Here is a 26,331-nt window from a genome sequence, read left to right on the forward strand (position 1 = left end):
TTACTTCCAGGGAAAAGGGCCGTGGTATGTGTTTGGGGGCCTGTGGCTGGGAGTGGCCGGCTGGCTCCTGAAAATCCACATACGCAGGATGGTTTCCAGACCCAAGGGGCCCCAGTGCCAAATCAGGCTGGTTTGATAGTACCAAGTAGCTCCTGAATTCTGACAGCCAGAAGATGGACAGGTCTGTTTTACTTCCAGGGAAAAGGGCCGTAGTTTGTGTTTGAGGGCCTGTGGCTGGGAGTGGCCGGCTGGCTCCTGAAAATTCCCAATACACAGGATGGTTCCCAGATGAAAGGTGGCACCAGTGCTTAGTCGGGCTGGTTTGATAGAACCAAGTGGCTCCTGCAATCTGCCATCCATAAGCGGGGTGGGTGAGTTTTGTTTGCCAGGGAAAAGGGCCGTGGTTTGTTTTCAGGGGCCTGTGGCTGGGAATGGCCGGCTGGCACCTGAAAATCCACGCCGCGCAGGATGGTTCCCAGACCCAAGGTGGCACCAGTGCCGAGTCGGGCTGGTTTGATAGAGCCAAGTGGCTCCTGCAATCTGCCAGCCAGATGATGGGCAGGTCTATTTTACTTCCAGGGAAAAGGGCCGTAGTTTGTTTTTGGGGACCTGTGGCTGGCTGTGGCCGCCTGGCTCCTGAAAATCCACGATACGCAGGATGGTTCCCAGATGAAAGGTGGCACCAGTGCCAAGTCGGGCTGGTTTGATAGTACCGAGTGGCTCCTGCAATCTGCCAGCCAGAAGGCGGGCCGCTGAGATTTTCTTCCAGGGAAAATGGCCGTGGTATGTGTTTGGGGCCCTGTGGCTGAGAGTGGCTGGCTGGCTCCTGAAAATCCACGACACGCAGGATGGTTCCCAGATGAAAGGTGGCACCAGTGCCGAGTCGGGCTGGTTTGATAGAGCCAAGTGGCTCCTGCAATCTGCAGGCCAGTAGATGGACAGGTCAGTTTTACTTCTGGGGAAGAGGGCCGGAAGTTTGTGTGTGGGGGCCTGAGGCTGGGAGTGGCCGGCTGGCTCCTGAAAATCCACGATATATAGGATGGTTCCCAGACCCAAAGGGGCCCCAGTGCCAAGTCGGGCTGGTTTGATAAAGCCAAGTGGCTCCTGCAACCTGCCAGCCAGACGACGGGCAGGTCAGTTTTCCTTCCAGGGAAAAGGGCCGTAGTATGTGTTTGGGGGCCTGTGGCTGGGAGTGGCCGGCTGGCACCTGAAAATCCACGATACGCAGGATGGTTCCCAGATGAAAGGTGGCACCAGTGCCGAGTCAGGCTGGTTTGATAGAGCCAAGTGGCTCCTGCAATCTGCCAGCCAGAAGCAGGGCGGGTCAGTTTTTTTTGCCAGGGAAAAGGGCCGTGGTTTGTGTTGGGGGCCTGTGGCTGGGAGTGGCTGGCTGGCTCCTGAAAATCCACGATAAGCAGGAGGGTTCCCAGATGAATGCTGGCACCAGTGCCAAGCCGGCTGGTTTGATAGGGCCAAGTGTCTCCGACAATCTGCCAGCCAGGAGCGGGGTGCGTGAGTTTTGTTTGCCAGGGAAAAGGGCCGTGGTTTGTTTTCGGGAGCCTGTGGCTCGGAATTGCCTGCTGGCTCCTGAAAATCCACGCCGCACAGGATGGTTTCCAGACCCAAGGTGGCACCAGTGCCGAGTCGGGCTGGTTTGATAGAGCCAAATGGCTCCTGCAATCTGCCAGCCAGAAGATGGGCAGGTCAGTTTTCCTTCCAGGGAAAAGGGCCGAAGTTTGTGTTTGGGGGCCTGTGGCTGGGAGTGGCCGGCTGGCTCCTGAAAATCCACGCCGCGCATGATGGTTCCCAGACCCAAGGTGGCTCCAGTGCCGATTTGGACTGGTGTGATAGAGCCATGTGGCTCCTGCAATCTGTCTGCCAGAAGCGGGGTCGCTGAGTTTTGTTTGCCAGGGAAAAAGGCCGTGGTTTTTTATCCGGGGCCTTTGGCCTTGAATGGCCGGCTGGTTCCTTAAAATCCACGCCGTGCAGGATGGTTCCCAGATGAAAGGTGGCACCAGTGCCGAGTCGGGCTGTTTTGATAGAGCCAAGTGGCTCCTGCAATCTGCCAGCCAGATGATGGGCAAGTCTATTTTACTTCCAGGGAAAAGGGCCGTAGATTGTTTTTGGGGACCTGTGGCTGGCTGTGGCCGGCTGGCTCCTGAAAATCCACGATACGCAGGATGGTTCCCAGATGAAATGTGGCACCAGTGCCAAATCGTGCTGGTTTGATAGTACCGAGTGGATCCTGCAATCTGCAAGCCAGAAGGCGGGCAGGTCAGTTTTCCTTCCACGGAAAAGGGCCGTAGTTTTGTTTGGGGGCCTCTGGCTGAGAGTGGCTGCCTGGCTCCTGAAAATCCACGACACGCAGGATGGTTCCCAGATGAAAGGTGGCACCAGTGCCGAGTCGGGCTGGTTTGATAGAGCGAAGTGGCTCCTGCAATCTGCCAGCCAGTAGATGGACAGGTCAGTTTTACTTCCGGGGAAGAGGGCCGGTAGTTTGTGTTTGTGGGCCTGAGGCTGGGAGTGGCCGGCTGGCTCCTGAAAATCCACGATACTCAGGATGATTGCCAGACCCAAGTTGGCATCACTGCCAAGTCGGGCTGGTTTGATAGAGCCATGTGGCTCCTGCAATCTGCCAGCCAGAAGATGGGCAGGTCAGTTTTACTTCCAGGGAAAAGGGCCATAGTTTGTGCTTGGGGGCCTGTGGCTGGGAGTGGCTGGCTGGCTCCTGAAAATCCAAGATACGCAGGATGGTTCCCAGACCCAAGGGGGCACCAGTGCCAGATCGGGCTGGTTTGATAGAGCCAAGTGGCTCCTGCATTCTGCCAGCCAGAAGATGGACAGGTCAGTTTTACTTCCAGGGAAAAGGACCATAGATTCTTTTTGGGGTCGGTGGCTGAGAATGGCCGGCTGGCTCCTGAAAATCCACGATACGCAGGATGGTTCCCAGATGAAAGGTGGCACCACTGCCGAGCCGGGCTAGTTTGATCGAGCCAAGTGGCTCCTGCAATCTGCCAGCCAGAAGATGGGCAGGTCAGTTTTACTTCCAGGAAAAAGGGCCGTAGATTGTGTTTGGGGGCCTGTGGCTGAGAATGGCCGGCTGGCTCCTTAAAATCCACGCCGCGCATGATGGTTCCCAGACCCAAGGTGGCACCAGTGCCGCGTTGGGCTGGTTTGATAGAGCCATGTGGCTCATGCAATCTGCCAGCCAGAAGCGGGGTGTGTGAGTTTTGTTTGCCAGGGAAAAGGGCCGTAGTTTGTTTTTGGGGACCTGTGGCTGCCTGTGGCCGGCTGGCTCCTGAAAATCCACGATACGCAGGATGGTTCCCAGATGAAAGGTGGCACCAGTGCCAAGTCGTGCTGGTTTGATAGTACCGAGTGGATCCTGCAATCTGCCAGCCAGAAGGCGGGCAGGTCAGTTTTCCTTCCACGGAAAAGGGCCGTAGTTTTTGTTTGGGGGCCTCTGGCTGAGAGTGGCTGCCTGGCTCCTGAAAATCCACGACCCGCAGGATGGTTCCCAGATGAAACGTGGCACCAGTGCCGAGTCGGGCCGGTTTGATAGCGCTAAGTGGCTCCTGCAATCTGCCAGCCAGTAGATGGACAGGTCAGTTTTACTTCCGGGGAAGAGGGCCGGTAGTTTGTGCTTGGGGGCCTGAGGCTGGGAGTGGCCGGCTGGCTCCTGAAAATGCACGATACTCAGGATGATTGCCAGACCCAAGTTGGCACCACTGCCAAGTCGGGCTGGTTTGATTGAGCCATGTGGCTCCTGCAATCTGCCAGCCAAAAGATGGGCAGGTCAGTTTTACTTCCAGGGAAAAGGGCCATAGTTTGTGCTTGGGGGCCTGTGGCGGGAGTGGCTGGCTGGCTCCTGAAAATCCACGATACGCAGGATGGTTCCCAGACCCAAGGGGGCACCAGTGCCAAATCGGGCTGGTTTGATAGAGCCAAGTGGCTCCTGCATTCTGCCAGCCAGAAGATGGACAGGTCAGTTTTACTTCCAGGGAAAAGGACCATAAATTTCTTTTGGGGTCTGTGGCTGGGAGTGGCCGGCTGGCTCCTGTAAATCCACGATACGCAGGATGGTTCCCAGATGAAAGGTGGCACCAGTGCCAAGTCGGCCTGGTTTGATAGAGCCAAGTGTCTCCTGCAATCTGCCAGCCAGAAGATGGGCAGGTCAGTTTTACTTCCAGGGAAATGGGTCGTAGTTTTTGTTCGGGGGCCTGTGGCTGGGAGTGGCCGGCTGGCTCCTGAAAATCCACGATACGCAGGATGGTTCCCAGATGAAAGGTGGCACCACTGCCGAGCCGGGCTAGTTTGATCGAGCCAAGTGGCTCCTGCAATCTGCCAGCCAGAAGATGGGCAGGTCAGTTTACTTCCAGGAAAAAGGGCCGTAGATTGTGTTTGGGGGCCTGTGGCGGAGAATGGCCGGCTGGCTCCTTAAAATCCACGCCGCGCATGATGGTTCCCAGACCCAAGGTGGCACCAGTGCCGCGTTGGGCTGGTTTGATAGAGCCATGTGGCTCCTGCAATCTGCCAGCCAGAAGCGGGGTGTGTGAGTTTTGTTTGCCAGGGAAAAGGGATGTGGTTTCTGTTGGGGGCCTGTGGCTGGGAGTGGCCTGCTGGCTCCTGAAAATCCACGATACGTAGGATGGTTCCCAGACCCAAAGGGGCACCAGTGCCAAGTCGGGCTGCTTTGATAGAGGCAAGTGGCTCCTGCAATCTACCAGCCAGAAGATGGGCAGGTCAGTTTTACTTCCAGGGAAAAGGGCCGTGGTATGTGTTTGGGGGCCTGTGGCTGGGAGTGGCCGGCTGGCTCCTGAAAATCCACGATACGCAGGATGGTTTCCAGACCCAAGGGGCCCCAGTGCCAAATCAGGCTGGTTTGATAGTACCAAGTAGCTCCTGAATTCTGACAGCCAGAAGATGGACTGGTCTGTTTTACTTCCAGGGAAAAGGGCCGTAGTTTGTGTTTGAGGGCCTGTGGCTGGGAGTGGCCGGCTGGCTCCTGAAAATTCCCAATACACAGGATGGTTCCCAGATGAAAGGTGGCACCAGTGCTTAGTCGGGCTGGTTTGATAGAACCAAGTGGCTCCTGCAATCTGCCATCCATAAGCGGGGTGGGTGAGTTTTGTTTGCCAGGGAAAAGGGCCGTGGTTTGTTTTCAGGGGCCTGTGGCTGGGAATGGCCGGCTGGCACCTGAAAATCCACGCCGCGCAGGATGGTTCCCAGACCCAAGGTGGCACCAGTGCCGAGTCGGGCTGGTTTGATAGAGCCAAGTGGCTCCTGCAATCTGCCAGCCAGATGATGGGCAGGTCTATTTTACTTCCAGGGAAAAGGGCCGTAGTTTGTTTTTGGGGACCTGTGGCTGGCTGTGGCCGCCTGGCTCCTGAAAATCCACGATACGCAGGATGGTTCCCAGATGAAAGGTGGCACCAGTGCCAAGTCGGGCTGGTTTGATAGTACCGAGTGGCTCCTGCAATCTGCCAGCCAGAAGGCGGGCCGCTGAGATTTTCTTCCAGGGAAAATGGCCGTGGTATGTGTTTGGGGCCCTGTGGCTGAGAGTGGCTGGCTGGCTCCTGAAAATCCACGACACGCAGGATGGTTCCCAGATGAAAGGTGGCACCAGTGCCGAGTCGGGCTGGTTTGATAGAGCCAAGTGGCTCCTGCAATCTGCAGGCCAGTAGATGGACAGGTCAGTTTTACTTCTGGGGAAGAGGGCCGGAAGTTTGTGTGTGGGGGCCTGAGGCTGGGAGTGGCCGGCTGGCTCCTGAAAATCCACGATATATAGGATGGTTCCCAGACCCAAAGGGGCCCCAGTGCCAAGTCGGGCTGGTTTGATAAAGCCAAGTGGCTCCTGCAACCTGCCAGCCAGACGACGGGCAGGTCAGTTTTCCTTCCAGGGAAAAGGGCCGTAGTATGTGTTTGGGGGCCTGTGGCTGGGAGTGGCCGGCTGGCACCTGAAAATCCACGATACGCAGGATGGTTCCCAGATGAAAGGTGGCACCAGTGAAGAGTCGGGCTGGTTTGATAGAGCCAAGTGGCTCCTGCAAACCGCCAGCCAGAAGATGGGCAGGTCAGTTTTCCTTCCAGGGAAAAGGGCCGTAGATTTTGTTTGGGGGCCTGTGGCTGGGAGTGGCCGGCTGGCTCCTGAAACTCCACGATACGCAGGATGGTTCCCAGATGAAAAGTGGCACCAGTGCCGAGTCGGGCTGGTTTGATAGAGCCAAGTGGCTCCTGCAATCTGCCAGCCAGAAGCAGGGCGGGTCCGTTTTTTTTGCCAGGGAAAAGGGCCGTGGTTTGTGTTGGGGGCCTGTGGCTGGGAGTGGCTGGCTGGCTCCTGAAAATCCACGATAAGCAGGAGGGTTCCCAGATGAATGCTGGCACCAGTGCCAAGCCGGCTGGTTTGATAGGGCCAAGTGTCTCCGACAATCTGCCAGCCAGGAGCGGGGTGCGTGAGTTTTGTTTGCCAGGGAAAAGGGCCGTGGTTTGTTTTCGGGAGCCTGTGGCTCGGAATTGCCTGCTGGCTCCTGAAAATCCACGCCGCACAGGATGGTTTCCAGACCCAAGGTGGCACCAGTGCCGAGTCGGGCTGGTTTGATAGAGCCAAATGGCTCCTGCAATCTGCCAGCCAGAAGATGGGCAGGTCAGTTTTCCGTCCAGGGAAAAGGGCCGAAGTTTGTGTTTGGGGGCCTGTGGCTGGGAGTGGCCGGCTGGCTCCTGAAAACCCATGCCACGCTGGATGGTTCCCAAATGAAAAAAATGGCACCAGTGCCAAGTCGGGCTGGTTTGATAGTACCGCGTGGCTCCTGCAATCTGACAGTCAGAAGATGGGCATGTCTGTTTTACTTCCAGGGAAAAGGGCCGTAGTTTGTGTTTGGGGCCCTGTGGCTGGGAAAGGCCGGCTGGCTCCTTAAAATCCATGCCGCGCATGATGGTTCCCAGACCCAAGGTGGCTCCAGTGCCGAGTTGGACTGGTGTGATAGAGCCATGTGGCTCCTGCAATCTGTCTGCCAGAAGCGGGGTCGCTGAGTTTTGTTTGCCAGGGAAAAAGGCCGTGGTTTTTTATCCGGGGCCTTTGGCCTTGAATGGCCGGCTGGTTCCTTAAAATCCACGCCGTGCAGGATGGTTCCCAGATGAAAGGTGGCACCAGTGCCGAGTCGGGCTGTTTTGATAGAGCCAAGTGGCTCCTGCAATCTGCCAGCCAGATGATGGGCAAGTCTATTTTACTTCCAGGGAAAAGGGCCGTAGATTGTTTTTGGGGACCTGTGGCTGGCTGTGGCCGGCTGGCTCCTGAAAATCCACGATACGCAGGATGGTTCCCAGATGAAAGGTGGCACCAGTGCCAAATCGTGCTGGTTTGATAGTACCGAGTGGATCCTGCAATCTGCAAGCCAGAAGGCGGGCAGGTCAGTTTTCCTTCCACGGAAAAGGGCCGTAGTTTTGTTTGGGGGCCTCTGGCTGAGAGTGGCTGCCTGGCTCCTGAAAATCCACGACACGCAGGATGGTTCCCAGATGAAAGGTGGCACCAGTGCCGAGTCGGGCTGGTTTGATAGAGCGAAGTGGCTCCTGCAATCTGCCAGCCAGTAGATGGACAGGTCAGTTTTACTTCCGGGGAAGAGGGCCGGTAGTTTGTGTTTGGGGGCCTGAGGCTGGGAGTGGCCGGCTGGCTCCTGAAAATCCACGATACTCAGGATGATTGCCAGACCCAAGTTGGCACCACTGCCAAGTCGGGCTGGTTTGATAGAGCCATGTGGCTCCTGCAATCTGCCAGCCAGAAGATGGGCAGGTCAGTTTTACTTCCAGGGAAAAGGGCCGTAGTTTTGCTTGGGGGCCTGTGGCTGGGAGTGGCTGGCTGGCTCCTGAAAATCCACGATACGCAGGATGGTTCCCAGACCCAAGGGGGCACCAGTGCCAGATCGGGCTGGTTTGATAGAGCCAAGTGGCTCCTGCATTCTGCCAGCCAGAAGATGGACAGGTCAGTTTTACTTCCAGGGAAAAGGACCATAGATTCTTTTTGGGGTCTGTGGCTGAGAATGGCCGGCTGGCTCCTGAAAATCCACGATACGCAGGATGGTTCCCAGATGAAAGGTGGCACCAGTGCCAAGTCGGGCTGGTTTGATAGAGCCAAGTTGCTCCTGCAATCTGCCAGCCAGAAGATGGGCAGGTCAGTTTTACTTCCAGGGAAATGGGTCGCAGTTTTTGTTCTGGGGCCTGTGGCTGGGAGTGGCCGGCTGGCTCCTGAAAATCCACGATACGCAGGATGGTTCCCAGATGAAAGGTGGCACCACTGCCGAGCCGGGCTAGTTTGATCGAGCCAAGTGGCTCCTGCAATCTGCCAGCCAGAAGATGGGCAGGTCAGTTTTACTTCCAGGAAAAAGGGCCGTAGATTGTGTTTGGGGGCCTGTGGCTGAGAATGGCCGGCTGGCTCCTTAAAATCCACGCCGCGCATGATGGTTCCCAGACCCAAGGTGGCACCAGTGCCGCGTTAGGCTGGTTTGATAGAGCCATGTGGCTCATGCAATCTGCCAGCCAGAAGCGGGGTGTGTGAGTTTTGTTTGCCAGGGAAAAGGGCCGTAGTTTGTTTTTGGGGACCTGTGGCTGGCTGTGGCCGGCTGGCTCCTGAAAATCCACGATACGCAGGATGGTTCCCAGATGAAAGGTGGCACCAGTGCCAAGTCGTGCTGGTTTGATAGTACCGAGTGGATCCTGCAATCTGCCAGCCAGAAGGCGGGCAGGTCAGTTTTCCTTCCACGGAAAAGGGCCGTAGTTTTTGTTTGGGGGCCTCTGGCTGAGAGTGGCTGCCTGGCTCCTGAAAATCCACGACCCGCAGGATGGTTCCCAGATGAAACGTGGCACCAGTGCCGAGTCGGGCCGGTTTGATAGCGCTAAGTGGCTCCTGCAATCTGCCAGCCAGTAGATGGACAGGTCAGTTTTACTTCCGGGGAAGAGGGCCGGTAGTTTGTGTTTGGGGGCCTGAGGCTGGGAGTGGCCGGCTGGCTCCTGAAAATGCACGATACTCAGGATGATTGCCAGACCCAAGTTGGCACCACTGCCAAGTCGGGCTGGTTTGATAGAGCCATGTGGCTCCTGCAATCTGCCAGCCAAAAGATGGGCAGGTCAGTTTTACTTCCAGGGAAAAGGGCCATAGTTTGTGTTTGGGGGCCTGTGGCTGGGAGTGGCTGGCTGGCTCCTGAAAATCCAAGATACGCAGGATGGTTCCCAGACCCAAGGGGGCAGCAGTGCCAAATCGGGCTGGTTTGATAGAGCCAAGTGGCTCCTGCATTCTGCCAGCCAGAAGATGGACAGGTCAGTTTTACTTCCAGGGAAAAGGACCATAAATTTTTTTTGGGGTCTGTGGCTGGGAGTGGCCGGCTGGCTCCTGTAAATCCACGATACGCAGGATGGTTCCCAGATGAAAGGTGGCACCAGTGCCAAGTCGGGCTGGTTTGATGGAGCCAAGTGTCTCCTGCAATCTGCCAGCCAGAAGATGGGCAGGTCAGTTTTACTTCCAGGGAAATGGGTCGTAGTTTTTGTTCGGGGGCCTGTGGCTGGGAGTGGCCGGCTGGCTCCTGAAAATCCACGATACGCAGGATGGTTCCCAGATGAAAGGTGGCACCACTGCCGAGCCGGGCTAGTTTGATTGAGCCAAGTGGCTCCTGCAATCTGCCAGCCAGAAGATGGGCAGGTCAGTTTACTTCCAGGAAAAAGGGCCGTAGATTGTGTTTGGGGGCCTGTGGCGGAGAATGGCCGGCTGGCTCCTTAAAATCCACGCCGCGCATGATGGTTCCCAGACCCAAGGTGGCACCAGTGCCGCGTTGGGCTGGTTTGATAGAGCCATGTGGCTCCTGCAATCTGCCAGCCAGAAGCGGGGTGTGTGAGTTTTGTTTGCCAGGGAAAAGGGATGTGGTTTCTGTTGGGGGCCTGTGGCTGGGAGTGGCCTGCTGGCTCCTGAAAATCCACGATACGTAGGATGGTTCCCAGACCCAAAGGGGCACCAGTGCCAAGTCGGGCTGCTTTGATAGAGGCAAGTGGCTCCTGCAATCTACCAGCCAGAAGATGGGCAGGTCAGTTTTACTTCCAGGGAAAAGGGCCATAGTTTGTGTTTGGGGGCCTGTGGCTGGGAGTGGCCGGCTGGCTCCTGAAAATCCACGATACGCAGCATGGTTCCCAGATGAAAGGTGGCACCAGTGCCAAATCGGGCTGGTTTGATAGTACCAAGTGTCTCCCGCAATCTGCCAGCCAGACGATGGGCAGGTCAGTTTTACTTCCAGGGAAAAGGGCCGTGGAATGTGTTTGGGGGCCTGTGGCTGGGAGTGGCCGGCTGGCTCCTGAAAATCCACGATACGCAGGATGGTTTCCAGACCCAAGGGGCCCCAGTGCCAAATCAGGCTGGTTTGATAGTACCAAGTAGCTCCTGAATTCTGACAGCCAGAAGATGGACAGGTCTGTTTTACTTCCAGGGAAAAGGGCCGTAGTTTGTGTTTGAGGGCCTGTGGCTGGGAGTGGCCGGCTGGCTCCTGAAAATTCCCAATACACAGGATGGTTCCCAGATGAAAGGTGGCACCAGTGCTTAGTCGGGCTGGTTTGATAGAACCAAGTGGCTCCTGCAATCTGCCATCCATAAGCGGGGTGGGTGAGTTTTGTTTGCCAGGGAAAAGGGCCGTGGTTTGTTTTCAGGGGCCTGTGGCTGGGAATGGCCGGCTGGCACCTGAAAATCCACGCCGCGCAGGATGGTTCCCAGACCCAAGGTGGCACCAGTGCCGAGTCGGGCTGGTTTGATAGAGCCAAGTGGCTCCTGCAATCTGCCAGCCAGATGATGGGCAGGTCTATTTTACTTCCAGGGAAAAGGGCCGTAGTTTGTTTTTGGGGACCTGTGGCTGGCTGTGGCCGCCTGGCTCCTGAAAATCCACGATACGCAGGATGGTTCCCAGATGAAAGGTGGCACCAGTGCCAAGTCGGGCTGGTTTGATAGTACTGAGTGGCTCCTGCAATCTGCCAGCCAGAAGGCGGGCCGCTGAGATTTTCTTCCAGGGAAAATGGCCGTGGTATGTGTTTGGGGCCCTGTGGCTGAGAGTGGCTGGCTGGCTCCTGAAAATCCACGACACGCAGGATGGTTCCCAGATGAAAGGTGGCACCAGTGCCGAGTCGGGCTGGTTTGATAGAGCCAAGTGGCTCCTGCAATCTGCAGGCCAGTAGATGGACAGGTCAGTTTTACTTCTGGGGAAGAGGGCCGGAAGTTTGTGTGTGGGGGCCTGAGGCTGGGAGTGGCCGGCTGGCTCCTGAAAATCCACGATATATAGGATGGTTCCCAGACCCAAAGGGGCCCCAGTGCCAAGTCGGGCTGGTTTGATAAAGCCAAGTGGCTCCTGCAACCTGCCAGCCAGACGACGGGCAGGTCAGTTTTCCTTCCAGGGAAAAGGGCCGTAGTATGTGTTTGGGGGCCTGTGGCTGGGAGTGGCCGGCTGGCACCTGAAAATCCACGATACGCAGGATGGTTCCCAGATGAAAGGTGGCACCAGTGAAGAGTCGGGCTGGTTTGATAGAGCCAAGTGGCTCCTGCAAACCGCCAGCCAGAAGATGGGCAGGTCAGTTTTCCTTCCAGGGAAAAGGGCCGTAGATTTTGTTTGGGGGCCTGTGGCTGGGAGTGGCCGGCTGGCTCCTGAAACTCCACGATACGCAGGATGGTTCCCAGATGAAAGGTGGCACCAGTGCCGAGTCGGGCTGGTTTGATAGAGCCAAGTGGCTCCTGCAATCTGCCAGCCAGAAGCAGGGCGGGTCAGTTTTTTTTGCCAGGGAAAAGGGCCGTGGTTTGTGTTGGGGGCCTGTGGCTGGGAGTGGCTGGCTGGCTCCTGAAAATCCACGATAAGCAGGAGGGTTCCCAGATGAATGCTGGCACCAGTGCCAAGCCGGCTGGTTTGATAGGGCCAAGTGTCTCCGACAATCTGCCAGCCAGGAGCGGGGTGCGTGAGTTTTGTTTGCCAGGGAAAAGGGCCGTGGTTTGTTTTCGGGAGCCTGTGGCTCGGAATTGCCTGCTGGCTCCTGAAAATCCACGCCGCACAGGATGGTTTCCAGACCCAAGGTGGCACCAGTGCCGAGTCGGGCTGGTTTGATAGAGCCAAATGGCTCCTGCAATCTGCCAGCCAGAAGATGGGCAGGTCAGTTTTCCTTCCAGGGAAAAGGGCCGAAGTTTGTGTTTGGGGGCCTGTGGCTGGGAGTGGCCGGCTGGCTCCTGAAAACCCATGCCACGCTGGATGGTTCCCAAATGAAAAAAATGGCACCAGTGCCAAGTCGGGCTGGTTTGATAGTACCGCGTGGCTCCTGCAATCTGACAGTCAGAAGATGGGCATGTCTGTTTTACTTCCAGGGAAAAGGGCCGTAGTTTGTGTTTGGGGCCCTGTGGCTGGGAAAGGCCGGCTGGCTCCTTAAAATCCACGCCGCGCATGATGGTTCCCAGACCCAAGGTGGCTCCAGTGCCGATTTGGACTGGTGTGATAGAGCCATGTGGCTCCTGCAATCTGTCTGCCAGAAGCGGGGTCGCTGAGTTTTGTTTGCCAGGGAAAAAGGCCGTGGTTTTTTATCCGGGGCCTTTGGCCTTGAATGGCCGGCTGGTTCCTTAAAATCCACGCCGTGCAGGATGGTTCCCAGATGAAAGGTGGCACCAGTGCCGAGTCGGGCTGTTTTGATAGAGCCAAGTGGCTCCTGCAATCTGCGAGCCAGATGATGGGCAAGTCTATTTTACTTCCAGGGAAAAGGGCCGTAGATTGTTTTTGGGGACCTGTGGCTGGCTGTGGCCGGCTGGCTCCTGAAAATCCACGATACGCAGGATGGTTCCCAGATGAAAGGTGGCACCAGTGCCAAATCGTGCTGGTTTGATAGTACCGAGTGGATCCTGCAATCTGCAAGCCAGAAGGCGGGCAGGTCAGTTTTCCTTCCACGGAAAAGGGCCGTAGTTTTGTTTGGGGGCCTCTGGCTGAGAGTGGCTGCCTGGCTCCTGAAAATCCACGACACGCAGGATGGTTCCCAGATGAAAGGTGGCACCAGTGCCGAGTCGGGCTGGTTTGATAGAGCGAAGTGGCTCCTGCAATCTGCCAGCCAGTAGATGGACAGGTCAGTTTTACTTCCGGGGAAGAGGGCCGGTAGTTTGTGTTTGGGGGCCTGAGGCTGGGAGTGGCCGGCTGGCTCCTGAAAATCCACGATACTCAGGATGATTGCCAGACCCAAGTTGGCACCACTGCCAAGTCGGGCTGGTTTGATAGAGCCATGTGGCTCCTGCAATCTGCCAGCCAGAAGATGGGCAGGTCAGTTTTACTTCCAGGGAAAAGGGCCGTAGTTTGTGCTTGGGGGCCTGTGGCTGGGAGTGGCTGGCTGGCTCCTGAAAATCCAAGATACGCAGGATGGTTCCCAGACCCAAGGGGGCACCAGTGCCAGATCGGGCTGGTTTGATAGAGCCAAGTGGCTCCTGCATTCTGCCAGCCAGAAGATGGACAGGTCAGTTTTACTTCCAGGGAAAAGGACCATAGATTCTTTTTGGGGTCGGTGGCTGAGAATGGCCGGCTGGCTCCTGAAAATCCACGATACGCAGGATGGTTCCCAAATTAAAAGTGGCACCAGTGCCAAGTCGGGCTGGTTTGATAGAGCCAAGTTGCTCCTGCAATCTGCCAGCCAGAAGATGGGCAGGTCAGTTTTACTTCCAGGGAAATGGGTCGCAGTTTTTGTTCTGGGGCCTGTGGCTGGGAGTGGCCGGCTGGCTCCTGAAAATCCACGATACGCAGGATGGTTCCCAGATGAAAGGTGGCACCACTGCCGAGCCGGGCTAGTTTGATCGAGCCAAGTAGCTCCTGCAATCTGCCAGCCAGAAGATGGGCAGGTCAGTTTACTTCCAGGAAAAAGGGCCGTAGATTGTGTTTGGGGGCCTGTGGCTGAGAATGGCCGGCTGGCTCCTTAAAATCCACGCCGCGCATGATGGTTCCCAGACCCAAGGTGGCACCAGTGCCGCGTTGGGCTGGTTTGATAGAGCCATGTGGCTCATGCAATCTGCCAGCCAGAAGCGGGGTGTGTGAGTTTTGTTTGCCAGGGAAAAGGGATGTGGTTTCTGTTGGGGGCCTGTGGCTGGGAGTGGCCTGCTGGCTCCTGAAAATCCACGATACGTAGGATGGTTCCCAGACCCAAAGGGGCACCAGTGCCAGGTCGGGCTGGTTTGATAGAGGCAAGTGGCTCCTGCAATCTACCAGCCAGAAGATGGGCAGGTCAGTTTTACTTCCAGGGAAAAGGGCCATAGATTGTGTTTGGGGGCCTGTGGCTGGTAGTGGCCGGCTGGCTCCTGAAAATCCACGATACGCAGCATGGTTCCCAGATGAAAGGTGGCACCAGTGCCAAATCTGGCTGGTTTGATAGTACCAAGTGTCTCCCGCAATCTGCCAGCCAGACGATGGGCAGGGCAGTTTTACTTCCAGGGAAAAGGGCCGTGGTATGTGTTTGGGGGCCTGTGGCTGGGAGTGGCCGGCTGGCTCCTGAAAATCCACGATACGCAGGATGGTTTCCAGACCCAAGGGGCCCCAGTGCCAAATCAGGCTGGTTTGATAGTACCAAGTAGCTCCTGAATTCTGACAGCCAGAAGATGGACAGGTCTGTTTTACTTCCAGGGAAAAGGGCCGTAGTTTGTGTTTGAGGGCCTGTGGCTGGGAGTGGCCGGCTGGCTCCTGAAAATTCCCAATACACAGGATGGTTCCCAGATGAAAGGTGGCACCAGTGCTTAGTCGGGCTGGTTTGATAGAACCAAGTGGCTCCTGCAATCTGCCATCCATAAGCGGGGTGGGTGAGTTTTGTTTGCCAGGGAAAAGGGCCGTGGTTTGTTTTCAGGGGCCTGTGGCTGGGAATGGCCGGCTGGCACCTGAAAATCCACGCCGCGCAGGATGGTTCCCAGACCCAAGGTGGCACCAGTGCCGAGTCGGGCTGGTTTGATAGAGCCAAGTGGCTCCTGCAATCTGCCAGCCAGATGATGGGCAGGTCTATTTTACTTCCAGGGAAAAGGGCCGTAGTTTGTTTTTGGGGACCTGTGGCTGGCTGTGGCCGCCTGGCTCCTGAAAATCCACGATACGCAGGATGGTTCCCAGATGAAAGGTGGCACCAGTGCCAAGTCGGGCTGGTTTGATAGTACTGAGTGGCTCCTGCAATCTGCCAGCCAGAAGGCGGGCCGCTGAGATTTTCTTCCAGGGAAAATGGCCGTGGTTTGTGTTTGGGGCCCTGTGGCTGAGAGTGGCTGGCTGGCTCCTGAAAATCCACGACACGCAGGATGGTTCCCAGATGAAAGGTGGCACCAGTGCCGAGTCGGGCTGGTTTGACAGAGCCAAGTGGCTCCTGCAATCTGCCAGCCAGAAGATGGACAGGTCAGTTTTACTTCCGGGGAAGTGGGCCGGTAGTTTGTGTTTGGGGGCCTGAGGCTGGGAGTGGCCGGCTGGCTCCTGAAAATGCACGATACTCAGGATGATTGCCAGACCCAAGTAGGCACCACTGCCAAGTCGGGCTGGTTTGATAGAGCCATGTGGCTCCTGCAATCTGCCAGCCAGAAGATTGGCAGGTCAGTTTTACTTCCAGGGAAAAGGGCCGTGGTATGTGTTTTGGGGCCTGTGGCTGGGAATGGCCGGCTGGCTCCTGAAAATCCACGATACGCAGGTTGGTTTTCAGATGAAAGGTGGCACCAGTGCTGAGTCGGGCTGGTTTGATAGCACCATGTGGCTCCTGCAATCTGCCAGCCAGAAGCTGGGCGGGTCAGTTTTGTTTGCCAGGGAAAAAGGCCGTGGTTTGTGTTGGGGGCCTGTGGCTGGGAGTGGCCGGCTGGCTCCTGAAAATCCACAATACGTAGGATGGTTTCCAGACCCAAGGGGCCCCAGTGCCAAATCGGGCTGGTTTGATAGAGCCAAGTGGCTCCTGCAATCTGCCAGCCAGAAGATGGGCAGGATACGCAGGATGGTTCCCAGATAAATGGTGGCACCAGTGCCAAGCCGGCTGGTTTGATAGGGCCAAGTGTCTCCTGCAATCTGCCAGCCAGGAGCGGGGTGGGTGTGTGGAGAGCTTTATTAATAGTTGGTTAGCTGAGAAAGGCCATGCTGACATATTGCCACTGGTCAAGCTGAGAAATCAGCAGTCAGCAAGCTGAAAGGAGATGTCAGCAGCTTGCAATCAGTGGCCTTGCTGCAACATGGGGAAAGGGAGTAGAGATTAGTCCTGAATATCTCCTAAGAATATGTAGAAAGTATCAAAAGTAGGACCATAGGAATGTAAAAGTAGGTGTAACTGCTGATATGTAACTAACCAATCCTGAGCTCAACTTTTGCAATATGCATGAAGTTAATTACGAAATGTATTTAACCCGCTGTGCTGATCAATAAAATTGGGCCTGTGATGATCAACCTGATGTCCTGGTCTCCTTCCGTCGACATGGGTGAGTTTGTTTGCCAGGGAAAAGGGACGTAGTTTGTTTACGGGAGCCTGTGGCTCGGAATGGCCTGCTGGCTCCTGAAAATCCACGATACGCAGGATGGTTCCCAGATGAAAGGTGGCACCAGTGCCGAGTCGGGCTGGTTTGATAGAGCCATGTGGCTCCTGCAATCTGCCAGACAGAAGCGGGGTGGATGAGTTTTGTTAGGCAGGGAAAAGGCCCACAGTTTGTGTTTGGGGGCCTCTGGCTGGGAGTGGCCTGCTGGCTCCTGAAAATCCACGATACGCAGGATGATTCCCAGACCAAAGGGGCACCAGTGCCGAGTCGGGCTGGTTTGATAGAGCCAAGTGGCTCCTGCAATCTGCCAGCCAGAAGATGGGCAGGTCAGTTTTCCTTCCAGGGAAAAGGGCCGGAAGTTTGTGTGTGGGGGCCTGAGGCTGGGAGTGGCCGGCTGGCTCCTGAAAATCCACGATACGCAGGATGGTTTCCAGACCCAAGGGGCCCCAGTGCCAAATCGGGCTGGTTTGATAGTACCAAGTAGCTCCTGAATTCTGCCAGCCAGAAGATGGGCAGGTCAGTTTTACTTCCAGGGAAAAGGGCCGTAGTTTGTGTTTGAGGGCCTGTGGCTGGAAATGGCCGGCTGGCTCCTGAAAATCCACGCCGCGACAGATGGTTCCCAGACACAAGGTGGCACCAGTGCCGAGTTGGGCTGGTTTGATAGAGCCAAGTTGCTCCTACAATCTGCCAGCCTGAAGATGGGCAGGTCAATTTTACTTCCAGGGAAAAGGGCCGTAGTTTGTGTTGGGGGCCTGTGGCTGGGAATGGCCGGCTGGCTCCTGAAAATCCCCAATACACAGGATGGTTCCCAGATGAAAGGTGGCACCAGTGCTGAGTCGGGCTGGTTTGATAGAGCCAAGTGGCTCCTGCAATCTGCTATCCATAAGCGGGGTGGGTGAGTTTTGTTTGCCAGGGAAAAGGGCCGTGGTTTGTTTTCAGGGGCCTGTGGCTGGGACAGGCCGGCTGGCACCTGAAAATCCACGCCGCGCAGGATGGTTCCCAGACCCAAGGTGGCACCAGTGCCGAGCCGGCTGGTTTGATAGAGCCAAGTGGGTCCTGCAATCTGCCAGCCAGATGATGGGCAGGTCAGTTTTACTTCCAGGGAAAAGGGCCGTAGTTTGTTTTTGGGGAGCTGTGGTTGGCTTTGGCCGGCTGGCTCCTGAAAATCCACGATACGCAGGATGGTTCCCAGATGAAAGGTGGCACCAGTGCCAAGTCGGGCTGGTTTGGTAGTACCGAGTGGATCCTGCAATCTGCCAGCCAGAAGGCGGGCAGGTCAGTTTTCCTTCCACGGAAAAGGGCCGTAGATTTGTTTGGGGGCCTGTGGTTGATAGTGGCTGGCTGGCTCCTGAAAATCCACGACACGCAGGATGGTTCCCAGATGAAAGGTGGCACCAGTGCCGAGTCGGGCTGGTTTGATAGAGCGAAGTGGCTCCTGCAATCTGCCAGCCAGTAGATGGACAGGCCAGTTTTACTTCCGGGGAAGAGGGCCGGTAGTTTGTGTTTGGGGGCCTGAGGCTGGGAGTGGCCGGCTGGCTCCTGAAAATCCACGATACTCAGGATGATTGCCAGATCCAAGTTGGCACCACTGCCAAGTCGGGCTGGTTTGATAGAGCCATGTGGCTCCTGCAATCTGCCAGCCAGAATATGGGCAGGTCAGTTTTACTTCCAGGGAAAAGGGCCGTAGTTTTTGCTTGGGGGCCTGTGGCTGGGAGTGGCCGGCTGGCTCCTGAAAATCCACGATAGGCAGGATGGTTCCCAGATGAAAGGTGGCACCACTTCCGAGTCGGGCTGGTTTGATAGAGCCAAGTGGCTCCTGCATTCTGCCAGCCAGATGATGGACAGGTCAGTTTTACTTCCAGGGAAAAGGACCATAGATTTTTTTGGGGTCTGTGGCCTGGAATGGCCGCCTGGCTCCTGAAAATCCACCATACGCAGGATGGTTCCCAGATGAAAGGTGGCACCACTTCCGAGTCGGGCTGGTTGATAGAGCCAAGTGGCTCCTGCAATCTGCCAGCCAGATGATGGACAGGTCAGTTTTACTTCCAGGGAAAAGGACCATAGATTTTTTTGGGGTCTGTGGCCTGGAATGGCCGCCTGGCTCCTGAAAATCCACCATACGCAGGATGGTTCCCAGATGAAAGGTGGCACCACTTCCGAGTCGGGCTGGTTGATAGAGCCAAGTGGCTCCTGCAATCTGCCAGCCAGAAGCGGGGCGGGTCATTTTTTTTGCCAGGGAAAAGGGCCGTGGTTTGTGTTGGGGGCCTGTGGCTGGGAGTGGCTGGCTGGCTCCTGAAAATCCACGATAAGCAGGATGGTTCCCAGATGAATGGTGGCACCAGTGCCAAGCCGGCTGGTTTGATAGGGCCAAGTGTCTCCGGCAATCTGCCAGCCAGGAGCGGGGTGCGTGAGTTTTGTTTGCCAGGGAAAAGGGCCGTGGTTTGTTTTCGGGAGCCTGTGGCTCGGAATTGCCTGCTGGCTCCTGAAAATCCACGCCGCACAGGATGGTTTCCAGACCCAACGTGGCACCAGTGCCGAGTCGGGCTGGTTTGATAGAGCCAAATGGCTCCTGCAATCTGCCAGCCAGAAGATGGGCAGGTCAGTTTTCCTTCCAGGGAAAAGGGCCGTAGTTTGTGTTTGGGGGCCTGTGGCTGGGAGTGGCCGGCTGGCTCCTGAAAACCCATGCCACGCTGGATGGTTCCCAAATGAAAAAAATGGCACCAGTGCCAAGTCGGGCTGGTTTGATAGTACCGCGTGGCTCCTGCAATCTGACAGTCAGAAGATGGGCATGTCTGTTTTACTTCCAGGGAAAAGGGCCGTAGTTTGTGTTTGGGGCCCTGTGGCTGGGAAAGGCCGGCTGGCTCCTTAAAATCCACGCCGCGCATGATGGTTCCCAGACCCAAGGTGGCTCCAGTGCCGAGTTGGGCTGGTGTGATAGAGCCATGTGGCTCCTGCAATCCGTCTGCCAGAAGCGGGGTCGCTGAGTTTTGTTTGCCAGGGAAAAGGGCCGTGGTTTTTTATCCGGGGCCTTTGGCCTTGAATGGCCGGCTGGTTACTTAAAATCCACGCCGTGCAGGATGGTTCCCAGATGAAAGGTGGCACCAGTGCCGAGTCGGGCTGTTTTGATAGAGCCAAGTGGCTCCTGCAATCTGCCAGCCAGATGATGGGCAAGTCTATTTTACTTCCAGGAAAAAGGGCGGTAGATTGTTTTTGGGGACCTGTGGCTGGCTGTGGCCGGCTGGCTCCTGAAAATCCACGATACGCAGGATGGTTCCCAGATGAAAGGTGGCACCAGTGCCGAGTCGGGCTGGTTTGATAGAGCTAAGTGGCTCCTGCAATCTGCCAGCCAGTAGATGGACAGGTCAGTTTTACTTCCGGGGAAGAGGGCCGGTAGTTTGTGTTTGGGGGCCTGAGGCTGGGAGTGGCCGGCTGGCTCCTAAAAATGCACGATACTCAGGATGATTGCCAGACCCAAGTTGGCACCACTGCCAAGTCGGGCTGGTTTGATAGAGCCAAGTGGCTCCTGCAATCTGCCAGCCAGAAGATGGGCAGGTCAGTTTTACTTCCAGGAAAAAGGGCCGTAGATTGTGTTTGGGGGCCTGTGGCTGAGAATGGCCGGCTGGCTCCTTAAAATCCACGCCGCGCATGATGGTTCCCAGACCCAAGGTGGCACCAGTGCCGCGTTGGGCTGGTTTGATAGAGCCATGTGGCTCATGCAATCTGCCAGCCAGAAGCGGGGTGTGTGAGTTTTGTTTGCCAGGGAAAAGGGCCGTAGTTTGTTTTTGGGGACCTGTGGCTGCCTGTGGCCGGCTGGCTCCTGAAAATCCACGATACGCAGGATGGTTCCCAGATGAAGGGTGGCACCAGTGCCAAGTCGTGCTGGTTTGATAGTACCGAGTGGATCCTGCAATCTGCCAGCCAGAAGGCAGGCAGGTCAGTTTTCCTTCCACGGAAAAGGGCCGTAGTTTTTGTTTGGGGGCCTCTGGCTGAGAGTGGCTGCCTGGCTCCTGAAAATCCACGACCCGCAGGATGGTTCCCAGATGAAAGGTGGCACCAGTGCCGAGTCGGGCTGGTTTGATAGAGCTAAGTGGCTCCTGCAATCTGCCAGCCAGTAGATGGACAGGTCAGTTTTACTTCCGGGGAAGAGGGCCAGTAGTTTGTGTTTGGGGGCCTGTGGCTGGGAGTGGCCAGCTGGCTCCTGAAAATCTACGATACGCAGGATGGTTCCCAGACCCAAGTGGGCACCAGTGCCGAGTCGGGCTGGTTTGATAGAGCCAAGTGGCTCCTGCAATCTGCCAGCCAGAAGATGGGCAGGTCAGTTTTACTTCCAGGGAAAAGGGCCGTAGTTTTTGTTTGGGGGCCTGTGGCTGGGAGTGGCCGGCTGGCTCCTGAAAATCCCCGATACACAGGATGGTTCCCAGATGAAAGGTAGCACCAGTGCCGAGTTGGGCTGGTTTGATAGAGCCATGTGTCTCCTGCAATATGCCAGCCAGAAGCGGGGCGGGTGAGTTTTTTTTTCCTGAGTTAAGGGCCCTGGTATATGTTTGGGGGCCTGTGGATGAGAGTGGCCGCCTGGCTCCTGAAAATGCACTATACGCCGGATGATTCCCAGACCTAAGGTGGCACACTGCCAAGTCGGACAGGTATGATAGTACAAAGTGTCTTCTGCAATCTACCATTCAGAAGCCAGGCAGCTGAGTTTTGTTTGCCAGGGAAATGGGCTGTGGTTTGTTTTCGGGGGACTGTGGCTGGGAGTGGCCGGATGGCTCCTTAAAATCCACGCCGCGCAGGATGGTTCTCAGACCCAAGGGGGCACCAGTGCCGAGTTGGGCTGGTTTGATAGAGCCAAGTGTCTCCTGCAATCTGCCACCCAGAAACGGGGCGGCTGAGTTTTGTTTGCCAGGGAAAAGGGCCGTGGTTTGTGTTGGGGGCCTGTGGGTGGGAGGCCGGCAGGATCGTGAAAATCCACCATACGCAGGATGGTTCCCAGATGAAAGGTGGCACCAGTGCCAAGTCAGGCTGGTTTGATAGAGCCAAGTGGCTCCTGCAATCTGCCAGCCAGAAATGGGGCAGGTGAGTTTTGTTTGCCAAGGAAAAGAGCCGTGGTTTGTGTTGGGGGCCTGTGGCTGGGAATGGCCGGCTGGCTCCTGAAAATCCACGATATGCAGGATGGTTCCCAGATTAAAGGTGGCACCACTGCCAAGTCAGGCTGGTTTGATAGAGCCAAGTGGCTCCTGCAATCTGCCAGCCAGAAACGGGGCGGGTGAGTTTTGTTTGCCAAGGAAAAGGGCCGTGGTTTGTGTTGGGGGCCTGTGGCTGGGAATGCCTGGCTGGCTCCTGAAAATCCACGATACGCAGGATGGTTCCCAGATTAAAGGTGGCACCACTGCCAAGTCAGGCTGGTTTGATAGAGCCAAGTGGCTCCTGCAATCTGCCAGCCAGAAGCGGGGCAGCTGAGTTTTTTTTCAGGGAAAAGGGCCGTCGTTTGTGTTTGGGGTACTGTAGCTGGTAGGGGCTGCTGGCTCCTGAAAATCCACGAGACGCAGGATGGTTTCCAGACCCGTGCTGGCTCCAGTGCAATTTCGGCCTGATTTGACTGCGTCAAATATCCCCTGCGTTGCTCAGTTCAATAGTCTTGTGTCCTAATGTTCTCACAGAAGACTGTTAAAATTTGTCTATTTTTCTGGATTTGTTTTGTTCTTTTTTCTCTACCTTCTACTTCTCTCCACTCTCTGAGAACTTTGACCATTATGTAAGTTGGCCTAATGTAAAATTCTCGTAGTAAAGTAAGAGAAGCCGGTAAAGAAAGGCAAATTTGTTAATTGGAGGTGGAAAGAGGGAGGCCAACGAAAGAAAACAAAGGAACAATAATAATGAAATGCTCCCCTGTCTTCTGTGAAAAGTAGAGGCGCAGACAAGAAAGAGCAAGTGCAAAATTCTCACTAGAGAAACGCACTTTATCTGACTAAAGTAATTTCCGGTGCATTTCTTGCGTTTTTCTCATGCCAAACATATTAATCATTGAAGGTGTCCCTTTCCTCTTTCTGGAATACAGCTAGGAAGATGGCTGTGTCATTGCTGACAAGCTGCTATTCTCAGAGGTGTCCAGCTGAAAGTCCTAGATCAATGGATTTCCTCTGTCACTTTGATATGGCATGACTTACAGTTTCAGCAACTGAACTTGCCAGCCTTACAATTCTTTGCCCCTTGAATGGTCAGATAGGCTCCTTGGCAACTGGCATTTGTAAGGACACGAAACTATGCAGAATTTGTACCATGAGATGATGCCAAATGAGTCACGCCGGTAGATTAACTAGGACATGCAAGGCATGAGAGCACAAGAAGAGAGTACACAAGAAGACAGTACAATCTCCTTTTTTCTGAAACACTGTAGAGATCAAATTGAACACAAATCCTCCTGGGCTACTTCTTGCAAAAGCCTAGGAGTTCTTTTTGTGTTCACACGCCTGGAATATTTAGCTTTGGATCACAGCAGAATGCAGATGACAAAACGAGGCCTTTAAGTCACATCCAGTATGAAGCAGCATGAAAGAAGAAAGCAGCTGAGAGTGCCAACCCTGCTAGGTAATCTCAGTATTGGTCTTGACATTAGCAGAAATTTGAAATGAGTCTCTGAAAATGACAAAGGAGGCTGAAGAAAAGGGAGCGATGACTCCTCTTGCATAGTGTTTCCTAACAGGGATCTTCAAAATGGAAAGATTGTATCATCCTTTCAACTGAAGGAAGGTATGAAAACAACAGGAAGGAAACGGCATCACATGCTAGAAAGACTAGGAAAGTACACTGGGCAGTGTACTTCTAGACAGAAAGGCCACTGATGGAAAACCAACTAAACTGGCACCAATGCAGCAGCATTGTACTAAAGCCAGAAATGTCCAGCGCTTCACTCTCTGCCGTTCCATTCAGATGCACACAGCAGCTCTGCAACAGTCCTACTGATCATCTCCTTGGTGAACTTGGAGTTGAGGGTCCGTGGTGAAGCAGAGTCCCCAGCAAGATGCAAAGGAGAGCTGCTTTCTTGCAACTTTGCCTTTATCAGTTCCATAGCTTTAAGCCATAACAAACACCATTCAACCAACCACCATACACCAGGCTTTGAACACACGACCGTTCTAGAACTTGTTGATCTACCTCTAATTCAGCTGCCTCACCTTCCCACAGTCCTTTTCTACTTAGCCAATGGAATGGGCCTCAGCCCAAGGCCTTCCTTTTGTGAGCTTCTAGCTAGATGCAGCAGCAAGCCACTACTTTCTTCTGTGCCAAGACTTCAGGTAGACGATTTGCATCTGCCCTTCCAGTGAAACCTAACGGGGAGAGAAAAGCCTCTCACAGATGTTCAGTCATTCCATTAGCTACACAGGCCAAATCAAAAGAAAAGCCAGCTATGGGTTTGTGTACTTGCTCCTACACAACACCCGCTGCCCTCTGACAATCAACTAGCAGAGAACCAGCAAAACTGAGACTTGAGGCAAACAACCCTTTGAAGGGAATAATGATGTCAGCAATTAAGACAACACATTTCCAGGCCACCGAGATGCTTGAAATGTCAGCAAAGGCTGGAGACCAAAGGCTGAACTAATAGGGAAAGGGTAAAAGAATCCCAAGAAAAACATGACCGAAGGTTAAAACAATTCCAAGAAAAACATAGGCAACTGACCTGTTGAAGCCTTCAGGAAATCAGTGGCCGCTGATTTACATAGGCCATTCAAGTTAGTTGACCCGTGCACCTTCCACCCCTTTTTCACCTTTCGGCACCATAGGGTGAATTGTGAGCATGAAATCACAATTCCTTGGATTCTCTTCTTAACTTGACAAGAAAAAATCAGCAACTGAAGTACCTGTTACTGATGTGATACCCAGGAACACCGAGTTGACACATTTCATTTTGTTCAAACACAGCTAGCAAATCTAAGGGCACAAGGCTGGCTTCTTTTCATGACAATTTTTCTGTTTTACAACCTGCTCTGATCCTGGTGAAACTTTTTCATTAGCTTCTCTCTAAAAGCAAAAAGTCCAGTTCACTGTCCCATCCTACTGCTGCAAGTAAACCATTTGTATTGCCAAGACCAAAAACGGAATTGGAAGGTACAGAGACGCCCGGAGCTATGAGCAGATACGGGGCACATTTCGGTAGAAGCCGCCGTCTGCAGTGCACTGTGACCAGCACAATCGCCTTTGCGCGAAGAAGCCGCTTCTTCACCTCTGGAAGCCGGAGAGAGCGGCTACCTCTGAAAGCTGAAGAGTGAAGCAGCACAACACTGGGATTGTGTGCACAGATGCACACTGATCCAAAACAGTACCTTACCACTCTCAAACTTTTCCAAACACATGAACATTCTGTTGGAAAGTTTTTTGGACAACTTTCTTTTTCTTCATGCAAAACACACTGCAGACTTCTCTGCAAAATGTAAAATCCGATGGGAGATGTTTTCTATGCTGGCACAGTTTTTCCTTGCCAGACATGGTGGAAAAGATTTTTGCAATGATGTAGACCACAAAAGACGCTAAAGACGAAGGTACGGAGCTCCCCGGAGCTATGCCCCGGTCCCGGGCACATTTCGGCAGATGCCGCCGCACTGGAGTGCGCTGTGACCGGTACAATCGCCTTTGCGCGAAGAAGCCGATTCTTCGCCTCCGGGAGCCGGAGAGAGCGGCTGCTTTCAAAAGGTGAAGAATGAAGCTGCACAACACTGGGATGGTGTGCGCAGCTTGCCAACTGATAAAAAACAGTACCTTACCACTCCTACCTTTTCCAAACACATGAACATTCGGTTGGAAGGTGTTTTGGAAAACTTTCTTCTTCTTCGTGCAAAACAGTCAGCAGAGCTCTCTGCAACATGTAAAACACCATGAGAGATGTTTTCTGTGCAGGCACAGTTTCTCCTTGCCAGACATAGTGGAAAAGCTTTTTGCAGTGATGTAGACCACAAAAGTCCCGAAAGAAGCAGGTACGGATGTCCCCGGAGCTAAGCGCCGGTCCCGGGCACATTTCGGAAGAAGCTGCCGCACTGGAGTGCACTGTGACCGGCACAATCGCCTTTGCGCGAAGAAGACGCTTCCTTGCCTCCGCGAGCCGGACAGAGCGGCTGCTTTCAAAAGGTGAAGAATGAAGCTGCACAACACGGGGATAGTGTGCGCATCATGCAAACTGATAGAAAACACAACCTTACCACTCTCCTACCTTTTCCAAACACATGAACATTCGATTGGAAGGTGTTTTGGAAAACTTTCTTTTTCTTCTTGCATAAACTTCTGCAAAGCTCTCTGCAACATGTAAAACACCATGAGAGATGTTTTCTGTGAGGCACAGTTTCTCATTACCAGACATAGTGGAAAAGCGTTTTGCAGTGATGTAGACCACAAAAGTCCCGAAAGACGAAGATACGCAGCTCCCCGGAGCTATGGCCCGATCCCGGGCACATTTCGGCAGATGCCGCCGCACTGGAGTGCACTGTGACCGGCACAATGGCATTTGCGCGAAGAAGCCGATTCTTCGCCTCCGGGAGCCGGAGAGACCAGTAGCTTCGGAAAGGTGAGAATGAAGCTGCACAACACTGGGTTAGTGTGTGCAGCTTTCCAACTGATAAAAAACAGTACCTTACAACTTTCCTACCTTTTCCAAACACATGAATATCCTGTTGGAAGGTGTTTTGGACAACTTTCTTATTCTTGGTGCAAAACACTCAGCACAGCTCTCTGCAACATGTAAAACACCATCAGAGATGTTTTCTGTGCAGGCACAGTTTCTCATTACCAGACATAGTGGAAAAGCGTTTTGCAGTTATGTAGACCACAAAAGACGCTAAAGACGAAAT

Source organism: Zonotrichia albicollis, chromosome 33 (genome assembly GCF_047830755.1).
Source record: "Zonotrichia albicollis isolate bZonAlb1 chromosome 33, bZonAlb1.hap1, whole genome shotgun sequence".
In the NCBI taxonomy this organism is placed as follows: Eukaryota; Metazoa; Chordata; class Aves; order Passeriformes; family Passerellidae; genus Zonotrichia; species Zonotrichia albicollis.